At 42.6% G+C, this 19,746-nt stretch overlaps 1 protein-coding gene across 12 annotated transcripts in view; it reads left to right on the forward strand.

Moving 5' to 3' along the window:
* Nucleotides 1-19,746, forward strand: part of AGAP1 (ArfGAP with GTPase domain, ankyrin repeat and PH domain 1) — a 257,074-nt gene that overhangs the window by 188,485 nt on the left and 48,843 nt on the right. The window lies entirely within an intron of this gene.

Consider the following 19,746-nt stretch of genomic DNA (forward strand, 5'->3'; position numbering starts at 1 on the left):
AAAGATGCTGTTATCTGAGGATTAAAAGGAAAGGGGAGAGTTTAAATGCTTGGGTTCTTTTATAAGAACCAGAAAGCAAAAGCCAAAAAAGGACTTCTTTTTCTCCTTAGTTTAGCTTACCGTTTCCAACGTGAACGCTGCTGTAGCTGTTCAATGCCTTTCTGAAGGGGTAACAATGTGTACGGTGGCCAGATATGATATAAAACATGCTTGTATCTTTAGAAAAGAAGAAAAGAAACATGCTAGGATTCAGCCAAAAGAGCTCCAGAAAAAAAGATGAAGAAGGGTAGTTGGAAAGCTCAGAAACTGGGGAGTCAACATAGAAGGGAGATGAAAAAAGGAGACAATGGAATAACATTGTTGGGAAAAGGGAGTGTTTAGTAAGAAAAAGATGTGGTTGTAAGCATTGGAGAGTGAGGGGAAAAAAAAAACAGCTAATTCAGTATCAAAGTGTATTGGAACAGGTTCTGAAGAAAGGATGACAATTGCAGACAGCTGAAGAGACATTAAAAATAGATGTGATAATAGTATACAACCGAGAAAGGGCATGTTAACTACTACTTAGTCATCCTTATTTTCCATTTATTTAATTTCTCAATTGCACTCCTGTCACATACGGAATTTATTTCCTCAGCTATCTATACAAATCCTTTTTAGAACGCCATCAGCTTTTTTTTCTCATAATAGCTCCTGTTGTGTTCTGTTTCCAGTCATTTAACTATCTTTACTGTTAGTTTCCCCCTAGTTTATGGCCTGCAGCCAAATTTTATTTTAAACTTTCATTTTTAATTTGCCTCTCTTATTTTTTTTTCCTCCTCTTTTTCCCTTAACAATCCCTTTTTTACACCACTTATTTTCATACCTCAGTGGGAAGTTACAGAGGGGATTTTTCAGAGAGCTCACCGTTTGTCCACAAGCATTTTGTGGAAGTCAATATAAATCAAGACCAGCTGGGTATCAAAAGCCTTTGAAAATCTCTTTGTAAGTAGTTAATACGTGTATGTTTTCTTTCTCCTGGTGAGCTTATTTTCACAAGTCACTGGAGCTGGAGCCTGTGTGGTCCCGGTCTGCAGGGAGACTTTTGAAGTGCAGCAAGCAGGCAGGGATTTGCAGTTGTTGTGCACCTTGCCCTGAAATCTTGCTATTAACTGGAGAGGGGACTGCGTGGCTCCTTTATCCTTCTCTGTTTTCTCTTGCTCTTCTCCTCGTCTTCCAGCATCTTAGCATGCTAGTCCAAAATCCCTTTACAATGACTTAACAAAACTGTCCCACTTCATAGAAATGTGCCCGCAGGAGCACAAGGCCTAACTGAAGAGCAGCACCAAGTGATACCTAGGCAGCCTTAAAAGCAGCAAGTGCTGGCACCTGCTTGCACTGTTTTTGTAGCTCTGCATTAGCAGGTGAGCTTTCTTTGACCTGCCCCTTCTTCTTCTGACACAGGCACCCTTTTCTGCTTTGAGTTTCGAGCAGGTCGCAGTGGTTGCAAATTCTTTATTTTTAAAACATTTATCTGAAAGCACAACCCAGCCCAATGCAGCTGTTGGCTGTGAGGCAAGTGGAATTGCATCTGTCTACACTGCGTTGTTGCCATGTTGGAGGAACTCTGGGCTAATCTTAGTGGCCCTTATTGGCAAAGTTAGGAGAGACATGCGGCTGTTAGGAGAGCAGGCCTCATCTGTCAGCAGCAAGGAGGGGCAAGGAAACTTGCTTGGCTCTTCATTTAGAAGAAAAAGACCCAATTCTTCTCAATTTCCTTGGACATTTGAGTTTGGTAGTCTCTGTGGCTGATCACAGTGGACACATTCATCTCTCTCAGCTTGCTGAGATGCTGAGCAATGGGGATGCTTCCATTGCCAGGACAAGCTCTGTCACAAGTTGGTCTGCTCTGAGTGCAGGGAGTGCATGAGGTGCTTTGGGTTGTTAAGTGCTTTTCTCCTGTGCCTGTAATTTCAGCTTCATTATAAAGTAGTTCTTAGCTTAGTAATTTAGACTTTTATCAGGAAAAGTTGAATTCCTGTTCTGTCCAGTGTTTGCCTAGAAATCTCTCTTGTGACCTAAAATGTTTCCTTTTTGTTTCTACTCCTTGCAATAAGCATGGATCTAAACTCTTATAGGTGTTCAGCTGGATTACTGCAAGGGGAGATTCAGTCCAAATTGAGCAGTTAAAAGGAAAGTATTCCAAGAGACCCATGCTTAGCCTTGGCAGCTTGGACTAGTCTTTGAGATAAGGCAGGTGACTTAATGTGGCGTACAGAAGACTGTTGGTAATTGTGGGAGTTGTGTATCTTCCTTCTTCCCTTCTTCTGGAAATCTTGAGCTCACTGTGACTAGGAGGAGGAAGGTTCTGCTGCAGTAGGTGCAGTGGATCAGAGTTAAATGATTTGGGTAATTCTAGATTTTAGGTTGGTTTCCTTTGGGTTCAGGCGTGTTTAAAGTGTCAGCTTTCAAACAGAAATTCTGGCTTGATGCATTTCTGTCTATAGCAAAGCTGAGGTGTTCAATGAGGTTTAAATCTGGTCTTCAGCAAACTCTGGCAACTTTACTACATTTTTCAGTCTCTTTCTCCTTGAACATGCCTGCTTTGATCATTGACCTCTGCCCAAGTGTTCGGCTATCATGATGACGGACACTAGTAGGCCCAGGGTGATGTTAGTAGCACCAAGGACTGATGCTCATCTCTTTCATACATTCCAGAAAGATCATGCTGATTCTTCTTTCTCCACACTGTCTGCAGATGCACAGCCCTTCCTTTCTGGGACCGATTCTTTCATGTTACTGGATTTGTCTTCCCACTGGTTTTCTAAGACAAATGGCTGCAGCAACAAAAATGCTAAAGCAGCCGCGCTGCAGTTGGATGAAGATTAAAATCTGGTTTCTATTTTGGAAGACCAGGTTGGTGTGAAATTTCCACAAGTGCAATGAGACCCAGAGAGAAGGTTTTTTAGTTCTCTCTGTACAGGACTTGTCACCGCAAAAAAAATGTCTCCAGTTTTGAGGGTAACAGCAGGAATGCTTACATTAGGCAAGGTGCCAGAAACCAGCGGTGTTTTTCCCACCATGTTGTCTGTGCTTGCTCGGAGCAGGATTACACGGTGCTGCGTTTCAAAGAGGAATAGCTGCATACAGCCTGGCCTTGTTTGGTACCCCTGTGCTACTGCAGATAGCGGAGCAGCCAGTGGTAATAGAAAGGTTTTTCAGCTCGAAAACAAGTAGGAAAATGAAAATCTTTCCTGTAAATACTCTTCGCAGAAAGTTCTTTCCCAGTGGTTGTGTTTTTTTTTCTCGCTCTTATTTGGACCTAGTTTTTAAACCTTCAATCCAAGTGGAGCTGCAAATCCAAGTGGAGCTGCAGAAAGCTCATTTTAAGAGCTGCAAAAAGCTCAAGGTATGACTGGTCCTCTCGGGATCGAATGTAGATGATCAGTGCTTTGCAGTTTTATTGTTGGAGCAACCTGACCAACAGGGCCAACTTTGCTTTCGGTGGTAGGGTCAGCATGACTGCCCAGGCAGATGGGCAGATGTGTTCCTTGGGTTGTGGATATGAGTCAAGTGTAGCAGGGTGCTGTTGTTATATGTTCCCTTTCAGCAGTGCAGGCAAAACCAGTATAGCCCTCATGCTCCTGTGTGTGCCAGCGGACCCTGAGAAACAGGAGCTGATGATAGAGTGATGGATGTGATTAGCAACTCAGTAAACTTTCCAAAGTGCATTTTCTCTGCAGATCTGTGTTGTACATTCTTCTTTATCGCTGGTTTCTGAAGAACTTTGGAAGGGCACGGAAGGTTCTTTCATGTTTCTTTTTAGAACTGTCTTCCTAACACAAAGGTAATTTGTTCTCTGGTTTCTCAGCCAAGTGGGGACTGAGTCCAGGAGGGCAGGACAGTGTGCACAGAGTCAGGGGGACACACCGGTTTGTTCCTGAGACTTCTTGTCCTGTTCCAGGCATTCCAAAAGCAGAATGGCATAGCAAAATACAGAAACGCAGCTCTTGGTGTTTGTCTCTGGCAACTGTATAATAGCTGCAAAAAAATGGGCATTTTGTATGAATTGAAAGCAATGTAGCAGTTAACTGACTGTGTAGTATATGATGCAAATGCATTTTACCTGCAGCTTCTCACCCTCAGCTTTCCTTAGTCAAATCCCTCCTGCTTCCCCATGATTTACCTGCTGATATCATATGTTAAAATGCATACATAAGTGTTAGTTAGGAAGTTCAGAAACACCTCTGTGACCTGCAGCATGGAACAGATGAAAGCAATGAGCTGTGGTGTTGGTGGGAGAGTAGATCCTTCATTTGACAGCTGGACATGACGTTGTTAACGCCGGTGTTTCTTTGTAATCCCGAGTTAGGCACTGTGATGATGGGGCTTTTTATGGTCTGGAGGAAACCTGCCACTGTCAGAGGACAGCATGTTCAGAAACCTTTCCAGCACAAAAAGTCACTCCCTTTTTTCTGGAAGGAAGATGTGAAATATAATATCTTGACCTGCAGCTGCAACAAGGGCAGATCTACTCACCTGCTAAAGAGTTTGTAACCTTTGGAATCATATCTGTTAGATGGATTGCATTGCTTCAAGCAATGCTGCCACCAAAACTCGAAATTAAAGCTCTTTGTAGTCTGCAAAATGTACTTGGGTGTACTGCTGAGGTTGTATAGGTAAGCAGACAATGCCATGTAGGAACTACATGTAAGTTACTGCTGATAATCACGTCATCCTTATTAACTTAGGTAGTTCCTAGACATTGGATATCAATAGTTATAACTTACTGCACAGTGCGAGTAGCTATGGAGGCATTTTTAGAAAGACATGTGTTGTTTTAGTAGGAGGGAAAGGTTTGGATACTTGTCTGGAGGCAATGAGATAGGGAAACGTGTGGAAATGAAATGAAGCTTTGGTGCTGTGTGGCATTAGGGGAGAGTTGGCATCATTGCAGTCCAGATATCCCAGCAACGTGTGTGGGGAGGTTTCAACCTGTGCTGGGAAAAGTTTGTAAAGTTAAGTGTTCTGTAGTAGTATTTGAGTGAGATTGGTGCAAAAAAGGGTGCTGTGACTGCAGTGTTAGATAAAGGAAAGTAGCATTTTTGTGGAGCTGGGAGGGTTTCCCTGATAAGCAGAATGAAAGAAAAGAAAAAAAACGAACAGATTTTACTTGGCATTCAAAAGGGGACAAAAAAAAAAAAACAAAAAAACACAGGAAAATGAATAGCTGTGTTTTCTTTCTTTGTCCACTTGACAACTTCACCTGCAGGATGTGACCAGAGGTGTTGTCTGTAATGCCACGTGCTCATTTTAAGTGTGCCACAGAGGTTACCACCTATGCACTGTCAAAACACTCTTCAGTTGTAATTACACCATTCGTCAGTAACTTCATTCACTGCTTTGCAGGAGATGCAGTACTGGACAATTGCTGTACACCTGAGAAACAGGACGGCAGAAATTAATAAAATCTAGACCGAATCTTCAGAGACTTACTTTCAACCAAGGCATAAAGGTCACTTGTTGGGAAACCTTCAGCCTTAGTCGTCACAGCCTATTTGACATGAAAGGTTTGCTGTTGAAAGACATTTATGTTGATGCTGAGGAGTGAAAGACAAGGGAGGTGAAGCTCATCTATTGTTTTAACCTACTTCATTGCAGGCTAAACAAGTTGAAAGATCCCTTCTTCTCTTTCAAAGTGCTGCTAGCTCAGGGTCGGAAGAGGCTGCATGTTCCGCCTACCCGCTTGAAAGGAGAAGTCTCGCAGTGGTGGTCAGCAGCAAAGAGGATTCTGGAAAGCTTGAGGCCCAGAACGAGCTAGTGGTTGGTGTACACACTAACACACCTGGGTATCTAGAGGAAGATAAAGCTTATTTTTTTTCCTAGTTTCTGATGAGAAGCAGTCCCACTCCTAGTGCAGTACACGTGCTGCGTGTTGAGTATGGAGCTGTACACTGTGTATCCTTAGCACAAGTGCTGTGCTGAGATGTGGCTTGATTTCTTTGGGGAAGAAAGAAGTTTTAAGTAGCTTTGTAAGTGAAAGAAAACAAGTGACACCCTAGTGTTTTGCTGGGTTCAGGTAATGAGCATCTTCCTTAGAACTGTGCTGTCAGCTTTAGACAGAGACTATGGGTTGGGAATGGAGATGATTGTGCCCTAGGAAGCTATGGTAAGAATTTAAAAACATGAAGTGAGGTCATTGTATTAAATATAGCTTTGTTCTCTTGGTTGCCATGTATATGAAGTCTTAAGCCAAGGTGCTTGTGCAGTATGGCTTGCTGTGACACACAGCCTGACATTCTCACCTTACCCCAAGGTGGCAGCTCCAAATGGCACATACTGGAAAGGTGCTGGAGAGTGGGGTTCTGGCAGGTGAAATGCCAGCTTGTAGAGTCATGATGCAAGATTTACTTGCTGTAGGTGTTGCCTTTCATGGAGTCATAGCAGCCTCATCCATTTAAAAAACATAGAACTGGAGCAATTCCACTTGTTATGCTCTGTGGTGTCAGTGGCATGCTTTTACAAGACTATCCTTAATGGTAACGTAGACCTCCTTGTGTTTCCAACTCTCAACTGGTTAGTCACTTCCATCCTGTGTTGTTTCTTTGGGTTTTAATCAAATATTTGCCTTAAATTGGCTGCCAAACTCGGTGAGCAAATACTTTCTGCCTTTGTAGTCTATGCTGCAGATGCACACGCTGTGCATGAGATCTTAGGGTTAGTTTGTTTGTTTTCCATACTCTGGGCTTTAATCTACTGTACCCAGTCCCTCCACTTTTCTCTTTATAGAGACGGGTTACTTCTGAGAGGTGCAATGCATTGCGTGTAGTCTGCAACTCCAGTGAAAGGAGTAGGTGAAAAGAAGACTTCAACAGACCTCATCATTGACGTTTTCCATCACTCCCCCGCTACACACACACACACAAATTAATAAAGGTTTCTTTTGTGAGTGCGAGATGGAGGAAATTGGCCATTTGTCTGTGAGGTAACAGGCTTTGGTGTAATATGAAAATCCATCGGATGATTAAATTCAATGACATTAAGTCACAATTGATGAAAGGAGAACACGGCGCAGTTTAATTCTATTTAATTTTTTGAGAGAGGGGGAAAAAGAGGAAAAAAAAAAAAGCAGGGAAAAAAAAAGTTGGAGTTTCTCTTAAGCTGATATCTCTGTGCTCTTTCTTAAAAGTGCCTTTCTAGTTGCCACACAGTGATGTGATCATTATCTGTCACCTCGTCGCCTTGCTGCCTCAACACGCAGTAAAATACAAAAAAAAAAAAAAGAGAGAGAGAGACCAGAGGAGCTTGTGAAGTATGACTTCCTATCCCAAGACTCATTGCCTGCGATTCGTACCGCTTGACAGTAATGATCTTATTACAGTACTCTGGACCTTGAAGAGATTTCATGAGGAGAGTGAAAGGACGTGCCTCCATGTAATCAAGTGGCGCTGAATATTCCACGCGTTTTTGATCACACACTGATTGGGCACAGTTTTAGCCCATCTTCTAGTCAATTATGCATGGCCCCTTGTGCTCCTGTGATAGTCAGAAACATTGATAGCTGTTGTCTGGGCTTTGGCAGCCAGCCAGAGGTTTGAAGTGCCTTACGCACAGTCATTCCAGGATAAGTGCTTTTTAGTTGGAATTGATTACCTTTCTTTAGGTTTTGCTTAATGGCAAAACGGTATTGGAGAGGGCTTCAGGTGAAAAATGGACGTATTACCCATTTAGAGTATCTGAACTCCTAGTCAATTTTTAGCTTTCCCCCGTTTCCATCTAATTTATGTTTAATGATGTAACGTTTGATAATGTTTAAGATATTTCATTTCAGTTGCTGCTGAGCACACATGTTGAGCACATGTTAAATGATGGCGTATCAATTTTCAGGTTTTCTAAATTAATCCAGTTTAACCTTCAGACTGCAGGAACGTGGCTTTTTTGGTGCCTGATCTAGCGAGCATTCGGTTTATCTGCCCATGTTACGGGGATGACGTTACTAAGCAGAGAGAGCTCTGTTTCTAATCCCATAATGAGGATAAATCTGCATCCTTTAAAAGAAGCGAGGGAGAGGGTCGGTAGCTGGCTGCATGGTTTAGACTTTCTCCTCTTAGAGGCTAATGTGGTTTCTGTTAATTTCTCACCTATAAAAATGCTACAATTGCTTCTTAATTCAAACTCCTACTAAGATGTGGAAAAAGAAGTTGCAAAAGGCATGTGCATCAAACATGTAGCACTCCATGAGAAAATGCATCATCCTAAGTGATGCTTATTGTTCCAGTACTGCAAACCCTTTCTCTTATCTGAATATTCTGTGGCATATTGACTTTAGGGAATAAAACAAGCTTTTTGCCAGGACTCTTCACCCAGTAGCATCTGCACGTCAACACACACGTGTGGCTTGGGGAGATAGGGAAGGAACTCATAGCAGGCTGAGCACTGCGTTAACCATGTGTCAGATGAAGAGCTCGTGCTTCCCCTTGTTGGTTTTTTTCTGTCCCCCTTTAGAAGACAAACCTGCCCTCTAAATCCATGTGTTTGGTGACTTCTGAGAGCTCGACCCCTGTGCTGTGCACTCTTCTGTGCTGAGAGGGCTCTTTGTGCTGTGTGCTTCCTGCTTGCTGAGGTTCCAGTTCCCATCATGAAACAGAGCCCTTAGTTCCCAAGTTGTAACAAAACAGAAGGCCCATGATTAGCTCCTAACTGTGGAATCACAGAGTGGTTTGTGTTGGAAGAGGCCTCTAAGATCATTCATTGGGGAGATGCTTTTTTCCATCAGGAGACATACATCACAGGGACATCTGTCAGAACCTGGTAATCCTCACACTGCTTAACAGTTTAGTTATTACCACAGCCATGTACCAAATGCAGCTGTGACTGACTCCTTGCCTCTTGGAGTTTGCTAATCAGGCTTTGCAAGTCCAGAGAGTCAGCTTGCTTAGGTGGATTTAAAGCATGTAAGAAGCCTGGTGTGGTGGGAGGTGCCACTGCAAGAGGCTGGAACTGGATGGGCTTTAAGGTGCCTTTCAACCCAGACCTTCTCTAATGCTGTGATTCCTGTCTGAATACAGAAGACACATCCTTCTGTTTTGATATTACAAGATACACCCTACCTTCTGCTCTGTATAACCCCACAGACAGTGGGCATGGTAGCAGAGAGTTATTAGCCTATTTAAAGCTTGGATGGAAGCCTTAGAAAGATAAACTTTTTTTCTGGGAAGAATCCCTGTATCTTTGGCCCTAATGACATAGAGTTGTAGAATATCCCAGGTTGGAAGGGGACCACAAGGATCAGGTGGAAGAGGTTCCTCAGTAGTATATTCTGCTAGTAGTATATAGGATCATGATGTATACAGTAACATCAGCATCCCCTGAAGGCTTCCAATTGAACATGATACTGAAATGTGCAAAAAAAAATCTGTTAAAAAATAAAATGGAAGGGAGCAATGTGTTGATTCTCTCAGGTAGACTTGAGTTTCCAGGGTACATCCCAGGGGAGGCTGTGCTTGACGCATGCAGCCATAAAGCTTGTCAGCTTCTACCGCTGCGTTGCACATCTTCTTCACTGGTAATTTCTAACTGATATGGCATTGACTTGACTTTGACTTCCCTTTTACTTCCTTCCCCAGTGCTTTGAATCTGTCTGTTTAATCTGGGGAGGAAGTGCTGCGGTTCATGGTGATGGATTACAAAACCAGGCCGGAGTATTTCTGACTCTGCTTCATTTGACAAGGAATTGGCAGCTCGCTCGTAGCTCCCTCGCTATTTCTTCTTTCCAGAGCTCCTCCTCTTGGGACTTCAGTGCTTGTGCGCATAGAAAGCAATTGTCATGCAAGGTAGTATTTCAAGGGGGGAAAAAGAAGATGTTGTAGTTTTTAAATCAATATTGAAAAACTGAGGTGGTGACTGGTTTGTAGTCATCCCAAATTGTCCCAAATGTTATTGCTTTACAGCCAAGGTAACACTTTGTAGTGGTAAACAAAACACCCAAGAGAACGTGCCTATTTCCAGACAACCAGAATGCTGTAACCAACGTGTTTGTACATAAAAAGCACAGTTGATGATTTACTTAGCCTTAAAACTGGAAGCTATCCTATTACTTTGGGCTTAATATCATCATTGTCACGCACGTAATTACTTTGTGGTTGGGTGGCTGCCAGTCAGTAGGCTGTGAATGGTCAGTTATAAATAACTTTTTTTGAACAACCGGTTCAGATTTTATGGTGAAACATGCTGTTTATCACGTGAATGTCGCAGCCATCTGAGCTTAGAAGGGTGAATTTAGTGAAGGAAGGCAGGCAATACTGAGCCAGCGGCAAGTAAATGTTTTTCTACTCGTTGTGGATTGTAAGAGTTTTTTCTGCAGTCTTCGTAGGTGTCTCGTGGCCAACAGTGTTAATCGGGCGACAACTTTGTTTTTTTCTTGGCACACTTTATTTGCATCTTGTTTGGTTAAAGGGTACACAGGGTTGAAAACAAATACATAACTAAATAATTTGAATGAGAAGTTATCAAGTGGATTTTAACATTCCCTTTACCTCATTGCCTTGAGTCTCACAGTGTGTCCTTGCCATGTATCTAAGAGATGGGCTCCTCTAGAAGTGTTGATCGCATACTGATGATTCCCACAATGGAATGTGATATCAAAGAAGTTTAGAAAATAGGACGTGAAGGCAGCTTTGCTTATAAAGGTTTTTGAGTGCTGTTTGCACAGCTCCCCAAGCAGAAGAGTGGGTATGTATGACCTTGACATGTTGTGCTGCTGTAGGTGAAATGGTCACTGCATAAGGAGGCTCTTGGTTAATCAGAGGACTAATTAACCCGCGATTAATCAAGGTATTTCTCTATTTGCAACTCTTTATACCGGTGAAGAGGAAGAAGTTTCTTTTCTATTTATTTATTTTTGCCAGAAATACTTCTTTTATGCTCTTATTTCCTCTACAGCCTTTGGCTGGCATAGATTTTCAGGTTACATATCATTGGGTCCCATAATTTGTCATAATGCTGCTCAATGGCTTGGTGAAGAAATGTAAAGGGACGTTGTCAAGGTTGTTAGGCCCCAAGTTTAACCTGCTATACTTTTGAGAAAAGAAGGAAAGATTGACATAAACTGTCCCCCAGAGCTCGAACATTCTCACTGCTTCCAAAAGAAGCATTTGAGATGAAGTCCTAAATGTTTTTTTGAGGAACACAGAAGCCAATGTGTTTGTCTCTGAGGCTCTTCTTGTGAAAATCCTTCTGTGCTTTAGTCCTGCTTGTTGGAGGGCACTGAAAGAACAGGAAACTGGCTGTGAAGTGGATGAGGACAGGATTTGTTCCATGTATCCTGCTGGAGTGAAGCAGGGCCTCAGAGACCCAGTGGAGTGCAGAGAACTGTTGTCATTTGAAGGGCATCTGCCCTCCTCAGCTTCTCAGAGTTGTCCCTTCCCAGCTCTTACAGCCCGTTTCTCAGATATCCATTTCTCAGAGCACTGTAGTTTTGTCCTTACTCATCCAGCAGTGCAGTACACTGAAGCTTCAGTTCTTGATTGACAGAGACAAAACGAAAGCTTTCTACCTTAGGGGTAGGAGATGAGGACATCTTATCTGCAAGCAAAAGGGACTGCCAAAGAAAAACTGCAGCTTAAATCCTTGTTTATATCCCTGGGGATGGGTTCCCCTCCTGGTTTTGGGTGAGCAAGCAGTCCTGAACTTGTGCATCCATACACGTATGCACAGTAGAAGAAAGAATCTGCTAGCCCATCAACCTTTATTGTATTCCATTGCACAGTATTTTGACAGTAATCCTGTACTACTATGTGTCATGGTTTCTCTGTGCTATCAGTTACAGTGACTACCAGCAGAGCCTGCTGATGAGGCCTTCTACCTCCAGCTACAGGAGGCATCACGATTGCAAGTGCTCATCCTGCTGGGGGACTGCAGCCCCTCTGCTGGAAAAGTAGCACAGTGAGTTGTAGGCAATCCAGGAAGCTCCTGGAATGCATTGAGGATAACTTCCTGAGTCAATAGATAGCCTTACCAGGACAGATGCAATGCTGGACCAGCTGCTCACCAATGCAAATGAAACTGATCAGTGACCTCAGGATTGGAGGCTGCCTGCCTCCAGTCTTATAGTTGAGTTTATGCTCTGGAGGAAAATGAGGGAAATGAGACATGCAAAGTGTAAAATCAGGATGCTAAATTTTAGGAAAGCCAAATTCCAGCTCTTTAGGGAGTTAGTCAACAAAACACCCTGGGAAGATGTCCTCGTAGGTCAGGGGTGGAGCAGAGCTGGCAGATCTTTAAAGAAGCTTTCCTCAGAGTGCAAGAGCTCTCCATCTCCATGTGTCAGGAGAGGCAGGCAAGAGATAGCATGGCTGAACTGGGACCTGTTGGTCAAACTGAAGAGCAAGATGAAAAGGTTTGATGCTTTTGAAAGACTTGCTTGATGAATTACATGTGGCTTATGCAGGAAGTAGGACGTCACTAGCACAGCCAATGAGATAAAGCTGCTGTTGCTGAACTGCTCATAAATACCAAGCTTTGTTTGTTTCTCAAGAGAAGGGGAAAACCCTGTCTCATGCTGCCTCAAAAGAAGCCACATCCCTCTCCTGTCTGAGTGGAGAATGGGATTCACAGTCCCCAGCAGGCAACGCAGTGTTCCACTGCAACACAGCAAGCAGCCTTGACAGCTCCCTATGATGCTGCAGTTCAGATTTTAGCATCAAGGAAATCCATAAGCTATACACAGCTTTCTGAAATCATTAACGCCTTAGTTGTATTGATGATTTCATTTCGGTGCCGCAGGAGCATGGCCTATCAGCCTAGCTGCAAGCTGTGGCTTATCGTTTTTATGATGCGTGGCAAGTAAGCTTGCCACATGCTCCCTCCCCCCACCAAAAAAAAAAATATCCATTGCGTAAATTGATTTGGGGATCAGCCTTGATAAAATACCAGCATTCAGCCCCTCGCGACAGCGCGGCTGTATTGTTAGCTGTTCTTGATTATTTGGATGCTCCGGCAGAAGCCGCCGCATCAGAGTTGGAGGTGTGCGGAGATTAACTGGTGTCTGTCCAACCATTTGTCATACAAATAACAGTGCCAGTAGAGTGAAATACTATAAATCACTTTTCCCCAGGATTGAAACCTTTTATCAGTTGTGTCAGTTTCATTATTCAATAAGCGATTAGTAACAGCCATTGTCATTTACCCATTTAGTAGTTAACAACTCAGATCTTCAGCTAGTGAGCAAGCATGTGACACCAGCATCTGATGTAAATGCAGGGTTTAATATTTATCTTTCTGGACAAAATGCAGTTGTTACTCAGTGCTGCACTGGGGGTGAAAGGCAGTGCCACTGAGACAGGAGTCTCTTCGTTTGGGTCTCTTCATTTGGTTTTGCTTTATCATGCTGTCATGCGATCATTGCATACACACTGATAAAATGCTCAGTGTTTAAAATATGCAAATACCAAATTGTACCCTCCTTTATCAGACTTTAAAGCTCTACTAACAGCATCTCCTGGGGGACTGGGAAATTGCAATACAGCTTTCCATTGGGAAGAATTCCTATGTCCCCACAGCAAGCTTAAAGTGGAAGAATCTTAATAGCTCCCTGGCAGACATGGGTTGAGAGACCTGCCCGAAGAGACCTACATGTCCCACTGTAGGTCACTGCGGTAACCATTGTTTGTACCAATAAACTGCTTATGAAAGGCCTGAGATTCTTTGTCCCATTGCCCATATTGGGCTAGGAGCTTTGAGTTAGCAATATAATTTTGTAGGTTTTATCCCAAAATACAAATGATTCAATGTCCTGCTAGCACACCTAGATGCAGACTTTGTGGCTGTGCTACAAGAGAGGAACTGTGCATGGGATTAACCCTCAGGTTGTCCTCCTTGTAGTGTAGGGCCCAGGTCTATGGGTCTCTATTTTCTACATGAAGCCAGGTGAAGGGAGGGTGAGTTGAAAGCTGTCTCCCATGTCTGCGCTGTCAAAAGGGGAGCTGATGACCTTCCTGTTTGAGTGCAGGCATTCAGGTTTGTAGAGAAATAATCATTACAGATGGGCCGGTAGTTTGTAGGGAAAGACCTTGACACAATAAATCTCTCCAAGTTGAATATCTCTAGCGAGGAATCCCTGTGCTAATGTGAAAGGTTTCACCAGAAGCAGCGTAATGTGCTAAACTATTAAATGCCTAACACTGAGAGATCACCTGATGTTAGTTTTACTTGGTGGTGGGGTGTGCTTCGGGGATACCCTTTTCTAACAAGCTCTTTGAACAACTTGAACTTGCTTGTGTTGCTGAGCAAGATTTAGATCTCTAGCAAAGTTGTCTTGCCTCTGTTTTACATAGGTTACATGCATAGGCTGTACCTAGGCTGTGTGTCTAATGGCCCGTGGGAGCTGATGTGAACAACAGTTGCTTTTCAGAAGTGTGGTCTGCTTGTGAAATCTTATTGCAGGCGTGCCTTTTATTCCTGTTTTTATTTCCATAGTGCTAACTTCTGTTTCATAGCGGTGCGGGTGATAGGGATTAAATGCGATGAGATGTTGTCCAACTGTAGGAGTTTAAATTGGGATTTCCATTCAATACTGCAATTGCTTTGAATTTCAGAATAGGTAAAAGGTGGAACTCACGCTGTGATTCCAATGCCTCATCTGTCTTAATTTTACCTTAAAAGCTTTCTCTGGACAACTTAGATTCTCCCTATGATAACAGTGAGTATAGTGGGAAGTCTCCCTTATCGTGTTAAGATCATTCTATGAAATGCAGAAGGAAATAAATCCATGATGAGCCATGAAAATATCACTCCTTTGAGCAGAAACAGCTCTTTCTGTTGTTTTGTAACTGTTTTCTCAGCAGTAATTGCTTGGGCTGTCAACAGAATGGGGCTGCTTTTTGGTCAGAGAGGGAGAAGGGTGTAGAGAGCAGTGCATCTTTGGTTAATGGATTTAAATGCTGCTTGTTCGTCAGCCCCAGACGAGATCCTCATCTCCCTGTCCATAGATGAAACTGATGGTCCGAAGCAGGAATAAATCCATCGTGCCATAAAACCAGTGGTCCTCTATGGGGTAGGCAAGGGAGCATCATCCCTTTCCACTGAGTCGATGCTGTGTCTAAGGAGCAGAAAGAAGGTAGGCTGCTCGCAGACAGCACGTGTTCCCCATATGTCGCACACTAGTTCTAGGGGATTAATACAGACAATAAGCAGAGAGCTGTCACGTGTCCTTAGAAATGACACAGATCAATGATGATTTTGACCAACAGCATTTGGTCACCGTGATATTTTTTTGCATGCTCTCAGGTGCTTTGTGTTCCTCTGCCGTTTGCTTGGGGTTGTTTTTTTTTCCCCCCCTTTTAGTACAGACATGCACAAAAACAAATGGAGGCGGTGTGACAAAGTGATTATCTCATCCCGTAATAAGTCAGCCAGCTTTGTGAAGTCAACCCAATTGGAGAAACTAACCTCAGAAATTGGTCGATCAAATGCTACAAGCAAAGTACTTGTTTTCCAGTATTGAAGCTGGTGGTCTAGTGATCACAGCCAAGCAATTACGGCCCTGTTAGATAGCATGAGTAGTAGTCATTAAATAATTATACCTTTGATTAGCTGCTTTAACTGTTCGTTGCCTTTGAAATATGATAGTATAATTTGAAGCTTTTATTAAAAGATAATTTTTCTAGGTGGTTGAAAAGGATTTTGTGTGTGTGTATAAAAGACCCATAATTTTCTGCTCAGATAATGAAAAACTGAGAAAAATGTTTCCAATTAACATTTCCTTTTGTCGATTTGGATCCTCGTATATTTATAGTGTATTGGAAATGCACTGAATAGTTTAGTTAGCCCTTTGCCTACTGCAGAAGTTTCTGTAGAGCAATGCGGCAGGCTTAAATTAAAGATAAAGGAGAGAGAAGGAATTTAAAACATTTTTAGAAGCGTTCAATTAAAGTAACTTTCTTCCCAGCAACGAATAGGACTATGAATATGTTTCCATTTCTTTTTTGCCTTTATTTGATATGTTCCATGCGAAAGCCAAATGTGATTAAGTATTAATGTGCCTGGAAGTATCGCTGTTGGGGTGTCGTGTGGCTTTAAAACAGAGCAGTGGGTTAGTGGGATATGAACTACTACAGCTTGGCTTTTTTAGTTGATACCCATCAGCTTCCTTCATTGAGTATCCTGGTTTCCCATTTAATACATTATGGGTGATTACTCACAGGTTTTGGCTTCTGTTTATATGGAATAATAATGCAGCAGTTTTATATTCTGTATTACAGCTCCATTTTGGGGTCCATGGAGATACATGTCCTGTTAACACCAGTACAGAGAGCAAACATTTGGAAACCTCAGAGTGGCATTGAAGTGTTTAAAGGTGTTTCACTTCAAAGCCCGCTGTAACAGATCCACTGTATGCAGCTCTGAGCACTTGTTAGTCATTACAGAAGAGCAATGTATATATTGATCCTTATATCCAGTATTTTTTTAATTGTAAAATCCAGTGTTGGTCAAATAGAACCAAAATGTGTAGAGATTATTTAACTTTCTCTATATTTTATAAAAGATGTGGAATCTTTTCCCCACTGTGGTGGCAACTTTATGTAGATTGGCCTGGAGTTTATCCTTAAATACCCCTTGGACACTCAGGCCCTATATACCACTCAGGTTTGCCTCTTACCCTCAGGCCCTATATACCTCTGTTTTGCTAGGCAGATGTCACACAGGTATTATATGCAAAAGTTCGTCTGGCACAGGCTAGGGGAGGTTTTTCCTCATATATCTTCTCAGTCTCTATTGTTACACAATGAAAATAAACAAATGTCCTTAGGTGAATGAGCAGCGTTATTATTTTGTGCTTATGATGATGAGATATTCTGAGAAATGAGTGGCATGCTGACTCCATCCCCAGCCCCCTTCCTCCAGCGTAGGTGAAAAGATCCTATTATTTCTGATAATTGATGCTGAGGGCTGTGGCGTGCCTCATTTAATCAGCACTGTTCAGCACACTCCAGGGATGTAATTCATGCACACTTTAACATCCAACATGGCTGACAAGGCTTGGACACACAACCTAACGGCTACATCATTTTTTAATCAGCTATCTGAGGACTATTTATCTAATCAACAAAGAACTCTGTCACACGGAGACCAGAGGTGACATTAACAAGTCTGTAGTTTCTCAGTACTGCAGTGGAGGAGGATTTAGTGGAGTGAGACTGGAGATATTCAGAGTTTCCTAAGAACAGAAGCATATTTCTGCTTAGCAATGTGCACAAATAATTTAATTTGAGTGACTTGGAGGGGCTTAATGTGGTGTTTAGGTGTCTGGTATCTGAAGCATCCTTAGAAAACAGTACAGTTATTAAACAGATGGACCATCAGAGACACACGTCAGTAATACAGTAGGTGCTTTTAGAAATAATGATGTCTGATCGTAGGGTTGTAAACATATTTACTACAATACCTAACTTATCAAAATTAGATGGGAAAAGTAGATTCATTAACGCGGAATAAATAGCGTCTCTATTAAAGAAAGCAAACACTGAGATTTTGTCTGCGAGGGGTTGGTCACAGATGTAAAGTTATTGCCTGAACAAATACGAAGATGTGTGGTAATTGGGAGTCATTAAGCTTAATTGATTCCCGGTTACTCAGTATCTTAACAAAAGGCAGTTCCAAAGCCTAATTCTCCTCTTTGTCTGCTGGCATGCCAGTTCTCTCTTTAAGGTGTGCACGCTTGAAACATACGTGTTCTAGCTCATTTCGCATACAGCATGTTTGTTAATTAAGTGTAATTCAGCTCACAAAGTGAAAAACTCGAGTTGTAATGGGAGGTTGCCTGTGCTGGATGTCATCCCAGAGCTTTAGCTGAAATGGCAAACTGTTGCCACTACCAAACTATCGTCAGGTTTCACTTTAATGGATGGAGATGCAACATGTCATCGTATCCCGCTAGTTTTAAAGTCTTTAATGTTTAGAGTCATTTTGTAAAGCTCTGTTTCAGTGCTATTTGGATGTTCAAAGGCCTGTTAAGCCATTAAATAGCCTGTACAGCTTCCATTTCAGTGGGACTGGATTGCAGTCCATGCCTTACAAACTGCAGTCCTGGAGATAAAGACCTAGAAGATAAATAACAGAGTGGGATTGCCTCTGGTCATGCACATTGAGTCCATCCAGTACCTACAGAGTCATAGCAAGGGCACTGTGACTCCTGTGTGCTCTCATAGGCACAGATACCCTCAGTCCATTTGTAGTTTCCAAGCTGTAGCATTTCTTCACGTTAAGCAATGGGTATCCTAAGTCCTGTTTGATTTGTTGAGGCTTTTCATAGGAAACCCAGATTTTTATTGATTCTGAAGTCTAGGTTGTAGATCTGGAAGCTTGATGTCATTCCTGCAGCTGGTGAAACAGAAAGACAGACTGGTGGAGGTCAATCATACATAGGCTGGAAAAGCTTGTTTAGAATAACAACAACAAAAAAAGAATGGCAGTCTTGCTTGCGTGAACTTTACAAGAGGCCAATGAAGGATGGAAACTGAGCACCACCATTCATTTGCCTTTAAAAATATGATTACAAGAAGAATGACACAAAAAGAAATACAAGCAGTTGGAACTGCTGTGTCTCTTTTGGTAGTGTGTTGTTCTTGCACAGCGTATGGAGATGATTCAGCGACTGCTGACCTCTGTCCTACCTGGGGAGCAGTTCCTGCTATAAAAAATAAAGATCCATATGGCCCATTGTAACACTTGACACAGTCATATAGAACTGCATCATTCTTTCCTCCTCACAGATCAATGCAGTTGATTCTAGTCCCTCTACTGGTATGTTCAAACTAGATGTCTGAGTGTGCCGTATGGGTGACACATCAAGACACAGATGGGGAAATGGAGGGTAGCATCTCCGTAAGAGCTCAAGAAATCACTTTAACCCTTCGTGATGAAACCCCACGTCAGGCTCCAAGAGACAAAGCTTTCCCAGTTTCTTCCTTGTGATTTCTTCCTGTGGTAACTACTGGGAGGAGCTGCCGGGTGATGGGGTGCGTGGTTGGATGTTACAACAATTAAGGTGTTGTTTTGCAGGGTTGTTAAACCCTGTTAAAACAGAGCTCGGAGTCATTGGGTGACAGATAATGACTTATTGTGCTAGTCCAGATTGAGAGTTTGGAAGCAGAAATTAATTTGTCTGGCAAATGTACAAGCTTAATCTTGGTGATCTACATTCTGGAGTTAATGAGCTTGGTGAAGATCAGAAAGTGCTCCCACTTCGTGCCTACATGCTAGTCAGGATGGGGGAATGCTTTGATTGCTGCGAGATGTTGTTTTTCTGTCTATGGTGAAGGCAGAGATCAGGGCAAGTGTCGATGTTAATCAGATTTTTCTCAAAGCATTATTAAAATCCATTAGTCATTCGGATGGTAGGAGTGTAGCATAGAGGGCTGAATACAAGCCACAATATCAGGACAAGGTGAATCAAACACCTGCTGTCTTCTGGGGCATAGGCACCTCCATTCCGAGTATTTGACATTTGAGAGTGTTTGGGTTTCTTTGGAACTCTAACTAGGGATGCTTCTTGGTCTCTATGTAAAGAAGATAAGCTTCCAGAAAATAGAATCATAGAATGATAGAATGGCCTGGGTTGAAAAGGACCACAATGATCTTTCTGCTTCAATCCTCCTGCTGTGTGCAAGGTCACCAACCAGCAGACCAGGCTGCCCAGAGCCACATCCAGCCTGGCCTTGAATGCCTGCAGGGATGGGGCATCCACAGCCTCCTTGGGCAGCCTGTTCCAGT

The sequence above is a fragment of the Coturnix japonica genome, chromosome 7 (assembly GCF_001577835.2).
Source record: "Coturnix japonica isolate 7356 chromosome 7, Coturnix japonica 2.1, whole genome shotgun sequence".
Lineage (NCBI taxonomy): Eukaryota > Metazoa > Chordata > Aves > Galliformes > Phasianidae > Coturnix > Coturnix japonica.